At 45.5% G+C, this 24,200-nt stretch overlaps 1 pseudogene; it reads left to right on the forward strand.

The window, feature by feature from the left end:
• Nucleotides 1–1,139: 1,139 nt before the first annotated feature.
• LOC144333283 (peptidyl-prolyl cis-trans isomerase A pseudogene) lies at nt 1,140–23,029 on the forward strand (annotated as a pseudogene).
• The last annotated feature ends 1,171 nt before the right edge of the window (nt 23,030–24,200 follow it).

Here is a 24,200-nt window from a genome sequence, read left to right on the forward strand (position 1 = left end):
AAACGACAAATGTCCGCAAGTCAATAGCAGGAGCTGACAACTCATTCAGGAAAAATAAAGCACTTTTTATAAAAGTCCTATTTCTGGCTCAGTTATACTGTCCTAAGAACTGACATAGTAAGAAATAAGTCCAGGAATCATTAAAACAAGATAGAATCCAGTGTCCCACGTGTTCCAAGAACACAGCTGTTCCTCAGAGGCTCACAGCTTCAGCCACTCCTGTGCCAGCCTGCAGCACAAACCCACGGCAGAGAAAACCCAAGCAGTGAAGCACGACCGTGCTCTGCCATCTGGTGGCCAAAAGTGAAATGACCCTGAATGCGCAAAAGATTGAAAATAGATGTTTCCTAAACCGTAGTCATCAATAGCGAAACAACTTTCTCAAGTCAGCTACCAGTGAGCAGTGAATGTTGGAGCTGAAAAAAACAAATCTAGTGTTGAAGAACCTCCTTTCTTTGGCCCTCCAGGCATGAATGAAAAGCTCTTAAATTGCTTGCCTAAATGAGCCCACCTGGTTACTAAACAGAGGTACATGAAAACATCAGTTACTAAGTATGCAAACTCTTTTGATCCTATGAAAGCACTGACCATCTATCCATGCTATGCAGATCTCTGTTGGTGGTATAATTACAAGATGGGAAAGGGAAGTGTGACTAGGACACTCTGAGAGCCACTTGTAAATGTATTTAAATAATTATGGTCTACATGAGACACCCCGCAAAAGCAGTCACGTGAACTCGGAAACTCAAACCCTGCCTCCCTAGCACACTGAAGCCTCAGAGGCCATGCACACCTGTAATCCCAGCACTTTGGGAGGCCAAGGCAGGCAGATCACTTGAATCCAGGAGTTTGAGACCAGCCTGGGCAACACAGACAGATCCCCGTCTCTACAAAAAACACAAAAATTAGCTGGCACAGGCTTGTAGTCCCAGCAACTCGAGAGGCTGAGGTGGGAGAATCACTTGAGCCCAGGAGGTTGAGGCTGCAATGAGCCGTGGTCACGCTGCCATTGCACTCCAGCCTGAGCAACTAAGCGAGACCCTGTCTCAAAAAAAAAAAAGGCCTCCGAAAAGTCTGAGTAAAAAAAGTTGTGCTTCCCAGACACTCCTGCCGCCACCAGAGGCCCCGTACTACCAGCCATGATCAACGCCATCATGTTCTTCAACATCATCAATGGCAAGCCCTTGGGCCACATCTCCTTCGAGCTGTTTGCAGACAAGATGCCAAAGACGGCAGAAAACTTTCACTCTGAGCACTGGAGAGAAAGGATTTGGTTGTAAGGTTCCTTTTCTCACTGAATTATTCCAGGGTTTATGTGTCAGCCGTAATGGCACGGGTGGCAAGTCCATCTACGGGGAGAAATTTGAGGAGAACTTCAACCCGAGGTGTACAGGTCCTGGCATCCTGCCCATGGCAAATGCTGAACCCTACACAGATGATTCCATTTATCATCTACACTGCCAAGACTGAATGGTTGTATGTGGCCAGGCGCAGTGGCTCACACCTATAACCCCAGCACTTTGGGAGGCGGAAGCAGGAGGATCCTGAGATCAGAAGTTCAAGACCAGCCTGGCCAACATGGCGAAACCCCATCTCTACCAAAAATACAAAAAGTTAGCCGGGCATGGTGACGCATGCCTGTAATCCCAGCTACTCCGGAGGCTGAGGCAGGAGAATCCCTAGACCTCCCCATGGCCTAGGTCAGGAGCCCAGAAGTGCCACATGGCTAAGGCAGCAGCTGCCTGGGAAGGCCCAGAGGCAGGACCAGGAAAGCACCATTTCCTGGGGGGCTGGGGGACAGGGAGGTGCCCTACAGGAGAAGCCAGGAGGTGCCACCTGTACCTAGGGTGGGGGCCTGGCTGAGGCAGGCACAAGGCCTGAGAGCCCGGCTATCTGAGCTCGGAGGGCTCCCAGGAAAGCCTGGCCCAGGGAGCAGTCGTGACTCTGCAGGGGATGCCCAGCGAGGGAGCCCCAGAGGCAGAGGTTGCAGTGAACTGAGATCATACCACTGCACTCCAGCCTGGTGACAGAGCAAGACTCTGTCTCAAAAAAAAAAAATTAAAAAAAAGACTGCGTGGTTGGATGGCAAGCATGTGGTCTTTGGCAAGGTGAAAGAAGACATGGATGTTGTGGAGGCCATGGAGCGCTTTGGGTCCAGGAATGGCGAGGCCAACAAGAAGATCACCATTGCTGACTGTGGACAACTCTTAAGTTTGCCTTGTGTTTTATCTTCACTACCAGACCATTCCTTCTGTAACTCAGGAGAGCACCCTCCACCCCACTTACTCGCAGTATCCTAGAATCTTTGTGTTCTCGCTGCAGTTCCCTTTGAGTTCTATGTTTTCCTTATTCCTTTCCATGCCTAGCTGGTTTGCAGAGTTCAGTTTACAATTATGAAACAGAAATGAAGGCAGGAAGGGAGGGAGGGAGGGAGGGAAAAGGAAAGAAAGAGTTGTTGGCTGGGCATGGTGGCTCACACCTGTAATCTCAGCACTTTGGGAGGCTGAGGCAGGTGGATCACTTGAGCCCCAGAGTTTGAGACCAGCCTGGGCAATATGGTGAAATCTCATCACTACTAAAAATACAAAAATTAGCCAGGCGAGGTGGCCTGTGCCTCTAGTCCCAGCTACTCGGGAGGCTGAGGTGGGAGGATTGCTTGAATCAAGGAGGCAGACATTGCAGTGATCCAAGATTGTGCCACCACACTCTAGCCTGGGCAACAAAGTGAGACCTCAACCCCCCCAAAAAAAAAGTAAGTTGTTTAACTTTGCTTAACTTAGATTCCCAAACTCCTTTGACCTCTGAATAGGTTGTTGTTTCTTAGGCGGTTGTTTTTAAAATTGTTTGTTGGATTGTTTTCTTTTCTGTTTTGTTTTGTTTTTAGAGATGGGGTCTCCCTGTGTTACTCAAGCTGGTCTTGAACTCCTGGGCTCAAGCAATCCTCTCCCCTCAGCCTCCGGAGTAGCTGGCATTACAGTCTTGAGCCACCACACAGGGCTCTGTTGGATTTCTTTATATATATCCCAAAAAATTTGTAAAACACAAGTTGAAATGCAAATGCAGTTGCAGCTCTGCAGCTAGCTGAGCGATGTTTTGGAAAGTTACCTAACCTCCATGCACCTTTATTTCTTCCTAAATAAATCAAGAGCAGAGAAAAGGTAAAGAGAGAAAATATTTTACTTCAGTCATTCCTAAGTTCTACCATTGTTTTCTCATACCAATTTTCAACAACCTTGCACTGTAGATCATCGGGACTACTACTCAAAAATAGCCAACTGGTGGCATGCATCTATCCCCTTCCTCTTTTCAAACCCAACTAGGCAGCGAACAGATAATAAAAGGCTATTCACTCATAAGGACAAAAAAAAAAAAAAGCAGCACCCAGAGATATTCAACTTCAAGAAATGTTTGAAGACAAAGTGGATGGAGAAATAGCAACCAGCTGAACAGAATAGAGGGTGTTAAAACGTGGGGCACATTGTATTTTTCAAAGACATCCAAGACACTTCCTCTCACCTACAATCTTTTGCAATGTGACTTTGCCAGTCTTCCATCAAAAAGGACAGTCTGATTCCCTTCCCCTAAACCTGGGTTAGGCTTAATGACTCTCCTATAACCCATAGAGGCCTTGTAGTTAGTTCTGTGGGAACCTTGCTCTCAGAACATTCCCTCTCAGATCCCGGCTGCCACGCTGTAAGGAAGCCCAAGCCACATGAGTCCTCCCAGCCCGGGAGGCAGACATGGGAGTAAAGAAGCCTCAGACAGAGACATCTCTGAACACTTTATTGAAAACAACACTTTCTTTTCTGACAGTGGTCAAAAAAAAAAGAAAGAAAGAAAACGCTTTCACCTGCCTAACTTTTATTCATAGCCATAATATAATTCATTTGTTTATTATTTTTCCTTGCTAGCATACAACCTTCATAAGGACAGAGAGCTTTATCTCACTATTATATTCCCAACAACTAGAACAATACCTGGCACATCAAAGGAACTCAATAAATATTTGATTGATAAGTAAATAAAGCAATCAGAAAAAAAAAAAACAGGGAGAAACACAATCAATGGATGGAACAGATTAAAGCTTCTATGAGGTATTAACATACATATACACACGTTATGTGTGTACATGTGTGTATGTGTGTATACATATACACATATATACACATAGATGTACACACACATATGTATGTGTGTGTGTTTATATAGAGAGAGAGATGGGGGGAGCCACCGAGGGAGCAAGTCAGATAAGAACAAACAGGGTAAAAGAAAGAACTCTCACAAAGTAAAAATGTAGCAGCTGAAATTTAACAAGTCAATAGAAAGCTTGTCAGATAAGGCTGACAAAATCTCACAGATTCTATCTCAAGGAAGAAATGTTAAAAAAAAAAAAAAAATCTTCCAGAAAGTTGTACCAAGAGAAGGTGAGATGGAAAATATGGGGAAGGGAAATTAGGGGATCAATCCAGGAGGTCTCCTGTCTAATGCAAGTTCCAGAAAACAAGAACAGAAAAAATGGAGCACAGATGAGCAGCGAAGTAAAATCCCAGGAAACCGCATACACACCAGCAGAGAACCCTGCCCAGCTGGGGCAGGACACAGGGTGGGGCCTGGGCATCTGGGAAGCAGGAGACTGAAGGTGGTATGATCTGAGCATTTGGAAAAACCATTACAGGATATTTTGTTGGAAAGATCTGTTGAGGTATTTACGAACCAAAAAATCCTTGGGTAGTGGTAGATGCATAGAAAACTACAAAATTTTTTAAAATGATATAATTATTGCCTACAGGAAAAGTAAAATATTGTACAATTTGGTCATGCAACAGTGAGGCCTGACTATCCTTTAACCCTCCAGTTGTGATATCACCATGTTGGAAGGATGCAGTGGGGAGAGAAGGGCAGAGAGAAGGGAGTGGTACGAGGGAGCTAAGCCCTCAAGTACCACAGGAAACCAAAAGATTGTACCCAAGATGGATAACTAAGTACATGATAATATAAGCTTATTATTTAGAAATATGGACTACATACAGAAGAAACAACCACAGCATTCTAGACAGGGGCCTTCTGGGAAGCAGAATGAAGAGTAGAAAGAAGTGGGAAAGGAGATTAATGTTTTTATGTATTTATTTGAGACGAAGTCTTACTCTTGTTGCCCAGGCTGGAGTGCAATGGCGCAATTTTGGCTCACTGCAACATCCACCTCCCGGGTTCAAGCGATTCTCATGCCTCAGCCTCCTGAGTAGCTGGGATTACAGGCATGAGCCACCACACCAGCTAATTTTTGTATTTTTAGTAGAGACGGGGTTTCACTGTGTTGGCCAGGCTGGTCTCAAACTCCTGACCTCAGGCAATCCACCCCCTCAGCCTCCCGAAGTACTGGGATTACAGGCATGAGCCACCGCGCTGGGCCTCATGTTTTTCTTTATAAGCTTTTTGGTATTCATTGATTTTTCAGCCATGTGCATGTATGTCTTTGATTTAAAAAAAAGAAGAAGAAATTTAAAAAGAAAAGGAAATAGACTAGAATGAAAGAGACACGTGAGACGACACTGTGGCAGTCTTGGGTAGTGAGGTCCTGGGCTTTGTTTTGCCTGACTTTTCCTTTTTCGTGTTTTCCAAATTTTCTGTAATAAGGATGTAATATATTTGTACTAGAAAAGTTCCCAATAAACATTTTTAACCAACATGTTTACAAATACTTAAACCAAGAGAAGGTGAGATGGAAAATGTGGGGAGGGGGTCAATCCAGGAGGTCTCCTATCTAATGCAAGTTCCAGAAAACAAAAACAGAAAAAAATGGAACATAGATGAAGTGAAGTGAAGTGAAATCCCAGTAAGCTGCGTGTGCACCAGCAGAGAACCCCGCCCAACTGGGGCAGAACACAGGGGGCGGGGCCCGGGTGTCTCAGGGAAGCCCCACCATTAAGTTTCCTGCAGTTGAAGCCGTGGGCCCAAAGTGTTGATATGCATAAGAATCACCTGGTTCCTTTGTTAGCTTGTTTGGGGGGGGGGGGGGAGGAACCACATGGTGACCAGCACAGTAGCTCATGCCTGTAACCCCAGGACTTTGGGAGGCTGAGGCACAAGCCTCCTGAGTACAGGAGTTCAAGACCAACCTGGGTGACATTGTGAGACCCCTGTCTCTACAAAAATTTTTTTATTTAGCCAGGCATGGTAGTGTGAGCCTGTAGTCTGAGATACACAGGAGGCTGAGGCCAGAGGATTGCTTGAAGCCATGAGTTCAAGACCAGCCTGGGCAACATAGCGAAACCTCATCTCTACTAAAAATGTTTTAAAAATTAGTCAGTCTTGGTGCTGCCTGCCTGTAGTCCTAGCTACTCAGGAGGCCAAGGTGGGAGAATGACTTGAGCCCAGGGCGTTGAGGCTGCAGTGTGAGCCTGCAGTGGAGCTATGATTGTGCCACTGCACTCCAGCCTGGGCAACAGTGAGAACAGGTCTCAAAAAAAAAAAACAAGTAGAAATCAACTGGGGAGTTACTGACAATGCAGAACCCCAGGCCGCCCTCGGAGACGTGGAAGCCTTATATATACCACAAGTGCCATAGTATTCTCATATAATTCAAAATGTAAAGCAATACCAAAGCAGGAAATTATTTTTAATTTTTTATTTTTGAGACAGAGTCTTGCTCTATCGCCCAAGCTGGGGTACAGTGGTACGATCTTGGCTCACCTCAACCTCTGCCTCCCAAGTGATTCTCATGCCTCAGCCTCCCAAGTAGCTGGGATTACAGGTGTGCGTCACCACGCCTGGCTAATTTTCTGTATTTTTGGTCTATGTTGTCCAGGCTGGTCTCAAACTCCTGACCTCAAGTGATCCGCCCACCTCAGCCTCCCAAAGTGCTGGGATTACAGGCGTGAGCCACCGCACCTGGCCAGGAAATGATTTTTTTAATGTCCTAAGTTATCCAATAAATGATACCCATACAGTGGATATGGAGTTTGAATAGCTGTCTTTCCACAATGGACCATTTTCTAGCATGTGCGCATAGGCATGCCCACATGTGCCTCTGCACTACTAATGCTTCAAGCAGGTGCCAGGCCTGCCTAGCAGCTCATCCAGCCCTGGTCAGAGCCGGGGGACTGAGATTTGTAACTGCATCCCCAGGCGACGGGGGAAACCCGGCTCCAGGACTCCATCCCATAGGGCAGAGCTCTTCCAGTTTAATCCCTGTACCCGTTCAGTGCAGGCTAGATCCAGTTCTTTCCCCAGCTCACAACTCTAGGGCCTCTGCAACCACAGGGGCAAGAGAGATCCTAGAGGCTGCAGCGGTTATTAATAGCAACTCAACTGCAGAAAAGTTACAATGAAACAAGTTCTCCCAGGCAGAGGGAGTCACAGCTCCTGTGGAGGTGTCTACACACCATTCATTAATGCCCCACCCCTACCACCAAGGGGCTCCCAGGTAGGGAGCCTTCCACAGCCAGGAGGTGGCTGGATTTCAAGGTTCCTCTGACCCCAGAAATTCTGGTTGCCCAGAAAGATTTTGTCACCACAACCACCACTTCCCCCTTACCCCTCCAGGGAGTTTAGCAATGTTTAGAGACATTTTCCTTTTAACTGGGGACTGGGGGAGTGGGGTGCCACTGGCATCTAATAGGTAGAGGCCAGGCATGCTGCTAAAAATACCACATACGCAAGACAGCTTCAACTCCAATAAAAAATTATCTGCCCCAAAATGTTAATAGTGCCAAGCTTGACATGTGCTAGAGCCTGCGATACAATTATTCAAATAAGATAAAAATATTAGCTCTTCGCTTCTTTTACCACAATAAAGCTCTATTATCTATAAACACTCGGCTCAATGGAATGAGTTCCAGGCTGTGTACAGAAGCTGGGACCGTTTATAGACAGATGCATTTGCAAGAACACCAGTCAATCCTTCCCAAGTTAAATCAAAATACACACCATTGCTGCCTCTCCTTAGAAGGCACAGATGTAGTCTCATAAAAGATGCTTTGCATATGATTTTTTTAAGTCTTAGTTCCCACTGGAAATTGGAGATGGTAAAAAATAAAATCCATAAACAAAGCTAGTGAGAAAAACAATTTGACAAGTGATATCCAACGCTAAAAATAAAGTGTTAGTTTCCTAGTATTAAGGAAAATATAAGCTACTATAAGGCAAGTTCCAGATATCAGCACAGGGCACTGGGTTCCTGGCCTCTCTGCTCCACCACCTGGCAAGCAGCAGGAGACAAAACACCTTAAGGTGCCCAGCCCAGCCCTGCAGGTGTGTGTGTGGGGAGGAGTGGGGGAGCCTGGGGACAGCCATTGACCATGGAGTGGGTATCCCAGTGGGGTCCCCTGAAGGCCACCAGGCACAGAAGAGTAGCTTGAGGCTGTTCCAGGGTGGTGGCTGTGTGAGTCTAGCTTTTGCTTTACCAAGTATACAGAAATCGCAATTACTTTTCTCTGAAGCTCCCTTGAAGTCATAGAATTTAGAAGCTTTTTTAAAAAGGAAAAGAGCCAGGCGCAGTGGCTCACGCCTGTAATCCCAGCACTTTGGGAGGCCGAGACGGGCGGATCACGAGGTCAGCAGATCGAGACCATCCTGGCCAACATGGCGAAACCCCGTCTCTACTAAAAATACAAAAAAAATTAGCCAGGTGTAGTGGTGGGCGCCTGTAGTCCCAGCCACTTGGGAGGCTGAGGCAGGAGAATGGCGTGAACCCGGGAGGCAGAGCTTGCAGTGAGCCGAGATCGTGCCACTGCACTCCAGCCTGGGCAACTGAGTGAGACTCTGTCTCAAATAAATAAATAAATAAATAGGAAAAGAAAAACAACCCCAAAAATAAAAGATACCAGCACCACATTTGTTGGGATGAGTGAATGTACAATTGTGACATCACACCAGAAATCAAAGCTCTGGCAGTGTGTTAGGGCGAGGTGTCTTATTAGGTTTTGTTGTTTGGGTGTGGTAAGGCCACCAGATCAGGAGAGGGTTGTCATTGAAAAGATAGTTGGTTATTCACAGTCCCAAGAGGATGGTGCGAGCTACACCATAAACGGGCCATACGGGGAAGCCCAGGGCGGTTTAGGAGGCCATGAGAGAGCAAAAAGTGGGGGCAAAAACCCTTTATCGTGGTTTTCAAGGGAAGGAATTGGCAAGTGAGAGAACGCAGTCATGGGACTGGTGAGTTTGAATAATCTGGGTGGGTTCTGGGACATATGGGCTGTCCCTCATCGTCAGGTACCAGACTCTGGGATGATTAGGGCAAGTAGACCGCAGCCTAAAGTGTGAGAGCCTTCAAAGGAAGTGGTGGGGTAGTGGGCTCTGAGTTGGTTGGTTTGCATTTGAAAAGCACACTGGAGAGCCAGCTGTTTACTGCTTCTAGGAATTGGCTAACCTACCAGAGGGTCAGCAAGGCTCAGACATCAAAGCGTTAAAATACAGAAAAAAAAAAAGATGTGGCTGGGCACAGTGGCTCACACCTGTAATCCCAGCACTTTGGAAGGCCGAGGCGGGTGGATCACCCGAGGTCAGAAGTTCGAGACCAGCCTGACCACATGGAGAAACCCCTCTCTACCAAAAATTAAAAATTAGCTGGGCATGGTGGTACATGCCTGTAATCCCAGTTACTCGGGAGGCTGAGGCAGGAGAATTGCTTGAACCTAGGAGGCGGAGGTCACGGTGATGTGAGATCACGCCATTGCACTCCAGCCTGGGCAACAAGAATAAAGCTCCATCTCAAAAAAAAAAAAAAGAGAGAGAGAGAGAAAGAGAGAGATGTGGTCAATACACAAGGGGAATGTCGGAGTCAATAACAAAATATGTGACATAATAAGCTGATGCTTGCTGTGTGTGCGTAGGTCCATGAAAAGGAGATATATATACAAGGTGAATAGAGCCTGACTGGGTAGTTTCTTTTTCCCCCTGCAGATTAGATTTTATTTAAATGACTGGGTCAATTTCAGAGCATGGGAATCTCTAAGGTAAATCAATCATGGGGACAGAAAATATTTCTTCACCAAAGGAATGTAAGTGAATACAAATAATTTTCAAATCCCCCCACCCCATAAAATAACCACACAAATGATTAGGTCAAAAAAACAGACCAGTAAAAATCACACATACCCCCAAATGTCCTTTGACAGATGAATGAATAAATGAAATGTAGTTTACTCATACAATTGAATATTATTCAGCAATAAAAAGCAGTGGAGTACTGATACATGTGACCACATGGATGACCCTTGAAAACATCATGCTATGTGGAAGAAGCCAGAGTCATCAAATATTGTACAAATCCATGTTAAATGTCCAGAATAGGCAAACCCATAGAGACAAAAAGTAGATTCGTGTTGCCAGGGGCTGAGGGGAAGAGGGACTGGGGAGTGAATGCTAATGAGTTTCTTTTTGGGGTGATGAAAATGTTCTAAAATTAGTGGTGGTAGCTGCAAATAACTTTTTTTTTTTTTTTTTTTTGAGACACAGTCTCGCTCTGTCACCCAGGCTGGAGTACAGTGGCACGATCTCGGCTCACTGCAACCTCCACCTCCCAGGTTCAAGCAATTCTCCTGCCTCAGACTCCCAAGCAGCTGGAATTACAGGCACGCACCACCATGCCCGGCTAATTTTTTATATTTTTAGTAGAAACAGGGTTTTGCCATGTTGTTCAGGCTGGTCTCGAATTCCTAACCTCAAGTGGTCTTCCCACCTTGGCCTCCCAAAGTGCTGGGATTACAGGCAAGAGCCACCACACCTGGCCTGAATGTACTTTTTAAAGACCTACTAATTGTGTACTTTAAAAGAGTGAACTTTATGGTATGTGAATTATATCGCAATAAAACTGTTATTTAAAAAACCAAAAATACTTAAACTATAGCAATAATCAAGTGTTCCCTATTAACACGCAAATACTCCTGAGAGAATTATAAAACAGTAATCTCTCCTGGTTGTGGAAACCTTGTAGGAGAAAAAGCTGCTGGCCCTATACATTCAAATATTAGTGCAGTTCTTGTAAAAACCCTGTGAGACTCAGCTCAGCCTCCAGCCTTGCGTGCGTGTGTGCACGTGAGATGCCAGAGGCCAAAGGGGCTGACAACAGCTGGGAGCTGGCGAAAGGTGGAGGACGGGAGAGAGGAGGATGTGAAAGTAGGGAATGGATAGGGCTCATCTGCAAGGCACTGGAGGCGAAAATAGAGAGTGGCAGAGACAAGCCTACACACCCCACCCTGAGGCCCTGATGTGACAGTGCTGCCACCCGTGTCAGGATAGGACCAGCACACAGATCGGAAAAAGATTCCATGAAGTTTAAAGTGAAAATAGAGCAGGACACGATGTGAAAGAAACTGGCAGGCAAGCATCACAGGCCAAGAGGCAAGCGAGGGCCCAGGTGGTCCACACACCCTACAGGGAGAGGACACTAAGGACCAGGGAGGTGGCACCAGGAAAAAAGCAATGAGCTGAGTCTCTCCTCATCTTTGTTTTACACAAACTGAACACGAAGGGTGTAAATACCATAGCCAGCCCTCACTTGCCTCAGTAGACAGAGTTTGCACTGAGCCACGTGTTCGTGATTCATGAATTGCCATTCCTTTGTGTCAAGAAACATTACTGAGTGGCCAGACACAGTGGCTCATGCCTGTAATTTCAGCAGTTTGGTAGGCCAAGGTGGGCAGATCACTTGAGCTCAGAAGTCTGAGACTAGCCTGGGCAACACGGTGAAACCCCACCTCTACAAAAAATACAAAAATTAGCCGGACGTGGTGGCGCACGTCTGTAGTCTCAGCTACTCAGGAGGCTGAGGTAGGATGATCACCTGAGCCTGGGGAGCTTGAGGCTGCAGTGAGCTGAGATCACACCACTGCACCCTCGCCTGGGTGACAGAAGATGACCTGACACAGGCCCTATACTGAACACTGAGCTTGTGAGGAGATTAAGACTTGGTCCCTGAATGATATGGGGGGGATAATTACATCCAGAATCAGAAAGAAAGCAGTCTCGCTCATCCTCGGTCCCTGCCGAGAAAGAGATTCTCCTCATAGACTCAATTGAGCAGCATTAATTCAGAAAGAGCAGGAGCCTGGAAGGCCAGGGCATAAACATTGTCACCCACCCCTATTTTGTGAGAAGATGTATCGGGCAGCCCTGGGGAAATGGGATGCAGGATAGGAGAAGAAAGGAATGTCTGGGGAAACTTCTGTATGGAAAAGTAGGAAGGTCATCCTGTAGCAGCAGTTCTCAAACTTGAGCACACAGCAGAATCACCGAGGGACCTCTTACACACTGGCGGGCCCACCAGCAGTGCCACTCAGTCAGCGAGTCGGGGGTGGAATCTAACTGACACCTGCCCTAGTTCTAACAAACTCCCAGGCAATACTCATGCAGGTGCTGCCAGTCAGGCAGCCAGATTTTTAGAGTGCTTACCTAAACTATTTCACCTGTTTTCCCAGGTCACCTGAGCAGATGGGTCCCGTGAAGGACACACACAGAAAAAGGGGCAAACGGGCGGGCTCAGGATCGAGCACAGAATCCTGCCTAGGAGAGAAACGTGGAAAGAGATTCCACAGGAAAACACAGGTAGTAGAATAACAGCAGCCAGCATTTATGGATTGAGCACTTACCATGTGCGGAGCCCCATCTAAGTGCTTCAGGATTGATTTCATTTAAGCCACACAATACACCTATGGAGTCAGGACTATTAGCATCCCCAGCTCCTATCAGTAGGGAAACAGCAGCACAGGGAAGATAAGTAACTAGATGGTGCCAAGATGCAAGTCTAGCTCAAGTGCCCACCATTAACTGCTGTGCCCTGCTGCTGGCAGAGGAAGCCAAACAAGAAACAAAGAAACGAGAACTTTCCTCCCCTCATGAATCCTCCTGCCAGGCCTTCAGATAAGCACCTCCATTTTGCAAGCTAGTCTGTTTGGGAAAGAAGGAGATGAAAGGGAAGTGTGTTCGTTTGCTAGGGCTGGCATAACCAAGTACCGCAAACTGATTGGCTTACACAACAGAAATTATTTCGCAGTTCTGGAGGCCAGAAGTCCAAGAGCAAGGTACCTGCATGGTTCATTCCTCCTGCACGGTTCTTTCAGCGGCTCTGAGGGAGACTCTGCTCCATGCCTCTCCGAGCTTCTGGTGGTTTGCTGGCTAACTTTGGTGTTCCTTGGCTTGGGGACACATCACCCCAATCTCTCCATGTTCACGGGGCGTTCTCTGACGAACGCCAAGTTTGCTTGGCCAAACTTTAGACAGGCCACTGATCCTTCTCCTAGGCCCGTCTGTGCACTTCCTTGTAAGATTCAGCTTCAGCAATGAACACAATTAAGCTAGTTTAGCAAGAACCCCCCACCCTCAACATCTGATCACTGTAGAGATCTGATTGAGCTCCTCCTTCGCCATCGACCCCCAGGTGTGTCCCATCACCCTGGCCTGTTTTGAGCAAGAATCCTATTAGGTCAGTTTAACCAGAATCCCCTCACCCCTGATGTTTCCTCTTAGTAATTTTCCATCCAGTGACTGGTCACCCTGCTCCTGGGCTATAAATTCCCACTTGCCACTGCTGCATTCAGAGTTGAACCCAGTGTCTCTGACCACAGGAGCCCATTGCAGTGGTCCCTGTACCTATCACGATGGTCCTGAATATAGTCTTCTTTACCACGCCTTACCAAGTGTCACTGAATAATTTTTTTTCTTTTTTGAAGACAGAGTCTCGCACTATTGCCCAGGCTGGAGTGCAGTGGCACGATTTTGGCTCACTGCAACCACTGCCTCCAGGGTTCCAGCGATTCTCATGCCTCAGCCTCCTGAGTAGCACCACAGTGGCACACCACCACACCTGGCTAATTTTTGTATTTTTGGTAGAGACAGGTTTCACCATAGTGGCCAGGCTGGTCTTGAACTCCTTGGCCTCAAATGATCCACCCACCTCGGCCTCCCAGAGTGCTGGGGTTCCAGGCATGAACCACCGCACCTGGCTTAACAATTTTTTCTTTTTTCTTTCTTTTTTTTTGAGACGGATTCTCGCTCTGTCTCCCAGGCTGGAGTGCAGTGGCCGGATCTCAGCTCATTGCAAGCTCCACCTCCCGGGTTTATGCCATTCTCCTGCCTCAGCCTCCCCAGTAGCTGGGACTACAGGTGCCCGCCACCTCGCCTGGCTAGTTTTTTGTATTTTTTTAGTAGAGACGGGGTTTCACCGTGTTAGCCAGGATGGTCTCCATCTCCTGACCTCGTGATCTGCCCGTCTCGGCCTCCCAAAGTGTTGGGATTACAGGCGTGAGCCACCGCGCCCAGTGTGTATGTCTGCTCTGTGTCCAAGCTTCCCCTTTTTATAGGGGCGTCGGTCTGTTGGATTAGGGGACCACTCTAGTTCAGTATGACTTCATCTTAACTAATTACATCTTCAATGACCCTATATCCAGCTAAGGTCACATTCTGAGGCACTGGGGGTTAGGACTTCAACATATGAATTTGGTGGGTGTTAGGTGATGAGGTGGGGCAAAGGAGACACAATGCAACCTGTAACAGGAAGTAAAAAATGTTCTTGGAATTAACTTCAGATGCCTGGATGCTAAAGACACTAGACATACTTCCCTGGGTATGGTGGTGCATGCCTGTAGTCCGAGGTACTTGTAAGGCTAAGGCAGGAGGATTGCTTGAGCCCAGGAGTTCAAGGCCACACTGAGCTATCATCGTGCCACTGCACTCAACCTGGACGACAGAGCAAGACCCGTCTCTAAAAAAATAAAAATAAAAAACAAAAGTACTTCCCTGAGCAGGGCCAACCCACCATATTGTAGACACTAAATAAGAAGCTCCATTTGCATTTAGGCTTTTAGACGCCGTCACCTAGGATGTTGACTCAATTATGGACAAGTAGGAATATGTTAAGGAAGTTGTTATAATGAGAATTCTTTTCCCTAAGACTTCGCTTCAGCTTTAGTGTTTCTCTTTCAGATTTATCTACCATCCAATTATAAAACAGAAGTGCGGCAAGGCGGGTGGAAATGGTCTTGGTGCCTGCCACTAGCCAGAGTGTGAACCTCTCCCCTTTGAACAGCATTTGAATAAAAGCTGTGCTCATTTTTGGAGCACAAGGTCAAATTAGAGAAGATGGATGTGAAGATTTCTCTGAACAAAAGGCTAAGAAGTAAAGGGAGCCCGTGTTCTGTATCAAAGTGCCTGAGAAAGACATACTACTGATTTCATTACTACAGATTCTTCCACTTCCCTCTATCACTCAGTGTGGGATGGGCCGAACGTAAAAAGATGCGGTATCTGAATCCTATCAGAAGTTCCTAGGGATGGGAAGAAGAACCTTTCTTTGGATATAGAATGCAGTATCCTAATTAGTTCGAGGGAACAGTGAGGACATCCTCGAGAAAGCCAATTCGTATCCAACGCAGAATTCAATCTGTTGTAATGGATATGATACTGGTTTAGGAAGGGGGTGATAAAGAGACTTGGATTTCTACCTTAGTTGTAAATACCTCATTTATTCTTTCCTAGCCTTAGTTGTAAATACCTCATTTATTCTTTCTCTTATTCACTGTCTATTGGACTCCTATGATGGGACAAGTATCGGGAAAGCCATGAGTCAGGATGTCATATTTGCCATGCCCCTCTCTCCATGGAGCCCCGGGGCCTGGAACAAGTGCCCTTCTTTATGTGTTCGTTTCTTGGTCAGTAATATGAAACTAGAAAACTGAGTTTCCCTGAAGAATCCCATTCAACTCAACCAATGTCTACCCAGCCCTTAGCTTGATGGCAGCCAGTGTGTTTGAGGCTAGATAGCTGGAGAGAAAAAAAGGAATCTAATGGTGAATGAGATGGGACCCCCTACCTTAGAAAAAGTGCGGTAAGCCAGGGAAGGCAGATGTGTAAATGACTGAGATCAGCATTCAGCAGAGGCACAGGCCTCAAGCAAAGGAGGGATTTCCCTGAGTGCTGTGCAAGAGCAGGAAGAAACCCCAAAGAGTGATGTGCCCCATTTACCCTGGCCTTGAAGGAAGAATGACTCCTCCAGTAAAGAACCGAGGAAGAACAGTCCAGGCTGAGTGTACAGAGTGAGCAAAGGGCAAAAAAAGGTCCAGAGCATGAAAGTGCTAGACCCTTAAGAAGTATAGTCCTCCCCAGTCATACCACTCCCGGCTCCATCTCATTCATCCTAGACCCGGGAACTCAAACATGCAGCTCAGAGGGGAGTCAGGAAACAGCTGGACTCAAAGAGCCATCAGAACAATTCAGATAAGTCAACAATTGGGAACAATAATATTGGCATGGGTCAAGGGTGGTAACAGAGAGCAAGTCATCTGAAGGGGACAGCACTATTCAGCTTGGCTTGATTGTTGCCTCCCAGGAAAGTCACAGAAGCCAGATCTTGGAGATTTTTCAGAGAAGCTAGAAATATATATATATATACACACACACACACACATATATATACACACACATACATATATATACACACACACACAAATATATATATACACATATATAAATGTGTATATACACACACATATATAATATGTATTAGAGGGAGAGAGAAAGGATAAATAACTTACACGAGGCCAAGATTTGGTAGAGAATCTGGGTTTAAATCCTGGGGTTTTGTTTTGTTGTGTTTTGTTTTATTTTGTGTTTTGTTTTGAGAAAGGGTCTTGCTCTGTCACCCAGGCAGGAGTGCAGTGGCATGATGTCAGCTCCCTGCAGCCTCGACCTCCTGGGCTCAAGTGATCCTCCCACTTCAGCCTCCTAACTGGAACTACAGGTGCGTGCCACAACACCTTGCTAATTTTTGTATTTTTTTGTAGAGAGAGGGGTCTTGCTATGCTACTTAGGCTGGTCTTTAACTCCTGGGCTCAAGTGATCCTCCTGCTCAGGCTTCCCAATGTGATAGGATTATAAGGATGAGACACTGCACCAAAACTGAGTTCAAATCTTGAACTGTCAGATTCTAAAGTTGAGCTTCTGGAATGGCTGGGTAGGAAACATGGAGATTATTCAGGCTGTGGAGGTGGAAGTTCTGGAAGGAAGAGGAACAGAAGCCAGGAAGGCACAAACAGGGAAGGCCAGTAATCTAGGGATAAGACATCCTAGCAGAAGAATCTTTTCTAATGATTAGAAAAGTCAGAATACACACAGGCACTGACATCTGAAGAGTGGCAAGAGGAATTGGCAAGATTTAAAAGATTTAAAACACTAGAGCTTTGGCACCAAAAGCAGCCAGAAAATAGAAAAAGGCAAAAATACTTGGAGCCACCCCAACTGTTGATATTAAATTCTAATGGATTAGGACTCAAAAATGGCTTCAAATAATAAAATGAAAATTTTTTACCAATTAAAGAAAAATACCAACCTGCCCAAAATAAATCTGAAATGAGACGCTGAATCCTAGACTCCCCAGCCTTTCCTACCAGTCACAATTTCTTTCGATCAATAATTGAAACATCCTCCAGGCATATTAAAGAACCCAGAAGTCACGCTTTGCCCTGCAGGGCGCCACAGGTGAACATTTGCATATGTCAAAGTAAAGGGCATTTCCACCAGCCTCCCTTGCTCTCCAGAGAGAACCCCGGGGCCTTGCAAGTCTCGGCAGATTTCCCTGACCTTGCGTGCCAAGGCAGAAGGTGAGATGGCAAACAGATGCGCGCTTCCGCTGAGTGCGTGCATTTGTGTGCGTGCATGTGTGTGTGTGCGTGCGTGTGTGTGTGTGCGTGCATGCATGTGTGTGTGTGCGTGCATGTGTATGCGTGCGTGTGTGCGTGTGAGTGCACATGTGTGTGCAGGTGTCTGTGACTGCTGCTGTGGTGGGGGAACCGTGGGGAGAAGAGAAAGAAAGGGAGTGTTAAGAGAAAGGAAAATGAAGGGATGTTTAGATTTAAGCGTAACCTTTCAATTACATTTATTTTAGCTAACGCCGTCTAGCTATTGAATGACACAGCTATTCTTGGGTTCCATCTTAAGACTTTTTTTTTTAATTGAAAATGTAGCCGAGCGCGGTGGCTCACGCCTGTGAGCCCAGCACTTCGGGAGGCCGAGGCAGGCAGATCAAGAGGTCAGGAGATCGAGACCATCCTGGCTAACATGGTGAAACCCCGTCTCTACTAAAAATACAAAAATCAGCTGGGCGTGGTGGCGGGGGCCTGTAGTCCCAGCTACTCGGGAGGCTGAGGCAGGAGAATGGTGTGAACCCAGTGAGCGGAGACCCCGCCACTGCACTCCAGCATGGGCAACAGAGCGAGACTCCCTCTCAAAAAAGAAAAAAGGAAGAAAATGCATATTCTTTTTAAGAATCAAGGAAAAGCCATTCAGATGCATGGTATAATGCCATTAAGGCTAAAGACGCAGCAGGATCCACGTTATTGGGTATGAATGTGCCCATGAAAACCTTGTCCTTGTGAAGCCTTTACAATAATTATACACAGCCTTAGTGATTTCAATGGAAATGACACTCTGAGGGGTTCTTGGGGAAGATTCACAAAAGCCACATAGCAAATCTCTTTGACTCAGTCTGGTAAACATCAGGTAGTAAGGGGCTTTCTTGGCTTGATTCATGAGAAACAACATGGAAAATAAATTAATCTTCTGTATTTATGAAAGTCGAGACCAAAAAATCTGCAAAGACTCCACAAGCCACAGTCACACAGGTTTCCCTCCCTTCCACAAATGATCAGCTCCAAACACTGAGCTGTAGGAAATGTAAAAAGCAACAATCCTTCACTCAAAGCAGGTCTCTGGAGGGGAGAGGCTGGCAGGTAAGAAGGAATGGAGTATATCTGACCCAGATGAAAAACCCATGCACTGGCAGCCCCAGGGCCACTGTTCCAGAGTTTTCCCAGCCGAGGGCTGGCACACAGATGCCTAGTTTGCCTCTAAGATTTCTAGGGGGTGTTCTTTTGTTTCACTTTCTTGAAACATTTTTTAAACTGATAAATATTTATAAAGCCTTTCTTTCTTCTTTCTTTCTCTTTCTTTCTCTTTCTTCTTTCTTTCTCCTTCCTTCCTTCTTTCTTTTTCCTTCCTTCCTTCCTTCCTTCTTTCTTTTTTTCTTGGAGTTACTCTGTCATCCAAGCTGAACTGCAGTGGCTCAGTCACGGCTCACTGCAGCCTCAACCTCCTGTGCTCAAGCGATTCTCCCACCTCAGCCTCCCAAGTAGCTGCTGGGACTACAGGCATGCACAACCATGCCCAGCTAATTTTCAACATTTTTTGTAGAGACAGAGTCTTGCTATATTGCCCAGGGTGGTCTCAAACTCCTGAGCTCAAGTGATCCTACCACCTTGACCTTCCAAAGTGCTGGGATTACAGACGTGAGCCACCAGTCCCAGATGTTTTTTCTTTTTTCCTATACACTGTGTGCTTCAGTCGAAAAGTTCATTCAGTTCATCTTCCAAACACCTCCGTGATGCACCTGTTTAGTACCTGACACAGGTGCTGGGCACAGGGCTGTGAACCTGCCCAAACATACTTAGCAACAACGAGCAGCAAAGAAGGCACGATGAGCAATGGATCGTGAAGGAAAAAGGACCAGCACGTGCAAGGCCAGGGATGCGGAACCTCACAGGACTCCCAGCATCTGCAGTCCAGACACCTGACCCACACTGAGTCAGAGGAGCCTCAGTCTTACTGACCTCGCTTCCCTCTTTTCTTTTTGCCTAGTGGCTTATGAAAGAGACTAAAAGTCCTGTTGAGAAACAATGGAGGGGCAGAACAGGAAATGTTTTCTAGCGAAGACGAGAATGCACTCACAAATAAAAATGAAATGACCATTTGCATCCATCAAACATGTGTTTCTCCATTGTGTTATGAAGAAATTCAGAGTAGGAGATGAAACAGCATTAATAGTCACATTGCATTTTCAGTTTGAGGAGCTTGCTGGGCATGCGTGAGTGTGGGTCTGCTACTTTATTATTCATTTCACCATTTACATTTCTGGTTTTTATCACATGTGTGAGACAAAGTAGCAAATGTAAGAAGCCATGTCTGTTCATGTCTGCTTGCCAGCATAGTTTCACAAAGCCCCTGACTCTGTGATGACGTGCAGCTCTCTGGCAAGATGCTTCCAAGAGAAAACAGCAAGCCGGTCATGGTGGCTCATGCCTGTAATCCCAGTACTTTGGGAGGCCAGGGTGGACAGATCACTTGAGGTCAGCAGTTCAAGACCACCCTGACCAATATGGCGAAACCCCATCTCTACTAAAAATACAAAAAAAAAAAAAAATTAATTGGGTGTGGTAGTGGGCACCTGTAATCCCAGCTACTCAGGAGGCTGAGGCAGGAGAATCACTTGAACCTGGGAGGAGGAGGTTGCCATATTGAGCCAAAATCGTGCCACTGCACTCCAGCCTGGGTGACAGAGTGAGACTCCATCTCCAAAAACAAAACAAAACAAAACAAAACAAAACAAAAAAGCACAATACTGCACCCGGCCCCCTGTGTCTCTTGCCTGAATCACTATATTCCTTGAAGATAAATGACCCTAGTCCTTTTGCTACAGAGAAGATCATGTCTGGTGGGATTACTGTTATGCTTCTGGAAACTATAACCAGATGTGCTCTTGTACCCAAACTTAGATGTGATTTTACATGTACTGAATCTTCACCACCTGTGTATATACAGTGAACTGAAATTCCATGTTGGAGCAGTCCTCAGAACTATTCCCAGAATACAGACCATGATCTATAGTCTTCAGTAAGACTTTAAATAAAACTAACCTTAATTCTTCTTTTTTTTGAGATGGAGTCACGTGATCTCAGCTCACTGCAGCTTCCGCCTCCCGGGTTCAAGCGATTCTCCTGCATCAGCCTGCCGAGCAGCTGGGACTACAGATGTGTGCCACCATGCCCAGCTAAATTTTGTATTTGTAGTAGAGACAGCGTTTCACCATATTGGCCAGGCTGGTCTCGAACTCCTGACCTCGTGACCCACCTGCCTCAGCCTCCCAAAGTGCTGGGATTACAGGCGTGAGCCACCGCTCCCAGCCAACTAATCTTAATTCTTGAAAGTTTGACTTTTTCTTTGGTTGACACATGCATATTTCTTTTCCTTATAAAAATCAGAAATTTATACACAGCAAAATATCCGTGTTTAGTTTTCCTTCAGGCCTCTTAATTCTTTTTTCTGAATATTGAAAAATATATTTATCAAGAAAAGTTGAATATATTTATTTATGTTAACCTAAAAGGAAGAGGCTGAGGCACAAAAAATAATTTAAAGAGTGTACTAGAGCCAACGTGAGGCCAGCTGCTCGGAAAACTGAGACCTAGTAACCTTCAATATGAGCTCTTCTAGGTGGCCTTTCTTACAAGCAGAATTTTTTTTCTTTTTTTTTTTCTTGAAACAGAGTCTCGCTCTGTCACCCAGGCTGGAGAACAGCGGCATGATCGCAGTTCACTGCAACCTCTGCCGCCCAGATTCCAGCAATTCTCATGTCTCAACCTCCAGAGTAGCTGGGATTATAAGCATGCGCCAACACGCCTGGCTAATTTTTTTTTTTTTTTTTTTTTTTTTAGACAGAGCCTTGCTCTGCTACCCAGGCTAGAGTGCAGTGGGTAACAGAGATTCCTCCTCCTGGGTTCAAGAGATTCTCCTGCCTGAGCCTCCCAAGTAGCTGGGATTACAGGTGCCTGCCACTAAGCCCAGCTAATTTTTGTACTTTTAATAGAGACAGTTTTTCCATGTTGGCCAGGCTGGTCTCAAACTCCTAACCTCAGGTGATCCGCCCGCGTTGGCCTCCCAAAATGCTGGGATTACAGGCGTGTGCCGCCGTGCCCAGCTGGCTATACATTGTTAAACTACAGGGTATGGGCTATAACGTCTGGTGCAGGATTATTAGGTTAATTTGTAGTTACTGTGGCAATAGCAAGCAGTTTCAAGAGATGAGTACATAGCTCAAAAGTGGGGATGTGAAATGTGAATGCTGTCTTATTGTAATATCTCTCTCGACCTGATAATTTTAAAGGATTGACATTCCTCAGATTCCTCAGATAAAAGTTATTTTCTCCATTTATTGGATGAAAAAAAATCATTTTCCAAGCACAAAATGAATTATAGTATAAAAGAATTATTTGAACAAATAGAATGAGGCCAGGTGCAGTGACTCACGCCTGTAATCCCAGCTCTTTGGAAGGTTGAGGCAGGAGGATCACTTTAGGCCAGGAGTTTAGGACCAGCCTAAGCAACATAGTAAGACCTCATCTCTACTCAAAAATAAAGTAGCCAGGCGTGGTGGCATGTGTCTATAGTCCTAGCTTCTTGGGAGGTTGGCGTAAGATTGCTTGAGCCCAGGAGTTTGAGGCTGCAGTGAGCTATAATTGTGCCATTGCACCCTAGCCTGGGCAATAGAGTGAGACCCTGTTGCTTAAAAAAAAAAAGAAAAGAAAACCAGAATGCTCAAATCTAGATTTGTGCAATAAAGGAAACCAAAAATATTTCACCTCAAAATACACTTCTTTGAGGTATTTCAAGATGGCTATTCAAAGGCTGGAAACAAAATAGCTCAAAATCTGCCTTTTATGGGGGAGATTGGTATCCATAAAGAAAATCTGCATTGGTGAAATGAACAGCCAGCCTTTCTCCGCCTCACTCCAACCTTGTCCAGATCCAGGAGATTGGCTCATAGGAGAGACCGAGAGTCTGATGGGGGTCTAACAAAAACTTACTCTTTCTGAGTGCCGCCACCTGTGAGGTGTCATCTGCACAAAAGACGGTGTTTGCTAGCCAGGCCTGTCCTCTTCTCTCTTGCTCATAACTGGTCTTACCATACTCCAAGCCCCTATACTTTCTGTAACCTCAAGATGGTATAAAGCATCAATCAGCAGATCCTTTCTTTGAGAGTTTTCATATTTTGTATGACTCCTGTGCCCATTTGCACATTAATAAGTTTGTATGCTTTTTTCCCTGTTAATTTGTCTTATCAGTTTGGCTTTTGACTCAGCTTATCAAACCTTCTGGGGAAAAATTTAAGCTTTCCTTACAGTTCGGTATTGTGAGCAGGATAACAAATGCTCTGTTGGCTCCGGAGCTTCGGGATGAGATCTTGGGTCAATTGATGAAAAGCCGGTGAAGAAAGCTAAGAAATTTTTACCAAGTCCGTCCTCCTGGGTCTCTATGGTGCCCAGTTGAATGAGGAAGAGTCTTTCTTTGTCTTTTTCCATTTCTAACTTTGCATTAACAGGAAAAAATGTGTATGTAAATTAGTTTTGTGTTGGTTTAAATAGCTTTTGAAATAAATGCTATTTAGTTGGCAACATTTTATTTTAGTCATTTTTTAGAGACAAAGTTGTCCAGGCTAGAGTACAGTGGCACCATCATAGCTCACTGTAACCTCGAACTCCCAGGCTCAGGTGCTCCTCCTGCCCCAGCCTCCTGGGTAGCTGGGATTACAGGTACACGCCACCATACTCAGCTATTTTTTTTAATTTTTTCTATTTTTTAGTACAGACAGGGTCTCAAACTCCACGCAATCTTCCTGCCTTGCCCTCACAGAGTGTTGGGATTGCAGGCATGAGCCACTGCACTCAGCCAAAATTTTTGCCTACAAAAAAAAAAGTAAAATTGTATTGGTCTTTTTGGGGAGCTTTCTGGGGAGTCCCAGACTGGCTCCTCTGGGACTCATTCTTCCTTTCGCTTCTGTCCCACCTTTTGCCCCCTTTGATCTTCCCTCCGGTTGTCTGATATGGTGTATTTCAAGCCCCTTCTCTGTTTGGTGGTCAGTGGATGAAAAATTACAGAGAAAAAACATCAGAGTTCTAGTTATCACATAAAGGGATCTAAAAGAAACTTCTATCAACTGTGAGACCCCTTGAAGAACACAGTTAAGGCACCACTGACCCCCGTCTTTTGAGGTCCCCTGTATTCCTCATGGCACCCCAAGAGTTGTGAATGGGTTCCTTTCAAGTCTAAAGCTCTGCTCTTTCGTATTAAACTCCCTAATCTCTATGACTGTTGGATACACATATGTGTACCCGTGTGTTGTTTGTTGTATCTACATGTATGTATATGTCTATACATGTATTTGTATGTTGTCTACAGGATACCAAACTGATATATAAATAAATAAGTACTCATGAATACTCATGAATCGCCAACATGCTTTTCAAGTTCACATGTAATTTTGGTAAGTAAAGCTAGCTTTAAATTTTTGGGTAAAATAAAATAAAAATGTCTTCCAAATTTAATGTAGACATTTTTGCCGAGTCTACTGATTAAACAAATTTATGCTGTCTCTGCTAGAT

The sequence above is a fragment of the Macaca mulatta genome, chromosome 12 (assembly GCF_049350105.2).
Source record: "Macaca mulatta isolate MMU2019108-1 chromosome 12, T2T-MMU8v2.0, whole genome shotgun sequence".
Taxonomy (NCBI): Eukaryota; Metazoa; Chordata; class Mammalia; order Primates; family Cercopithecidae; genus Macaca; species Macaca mulatta.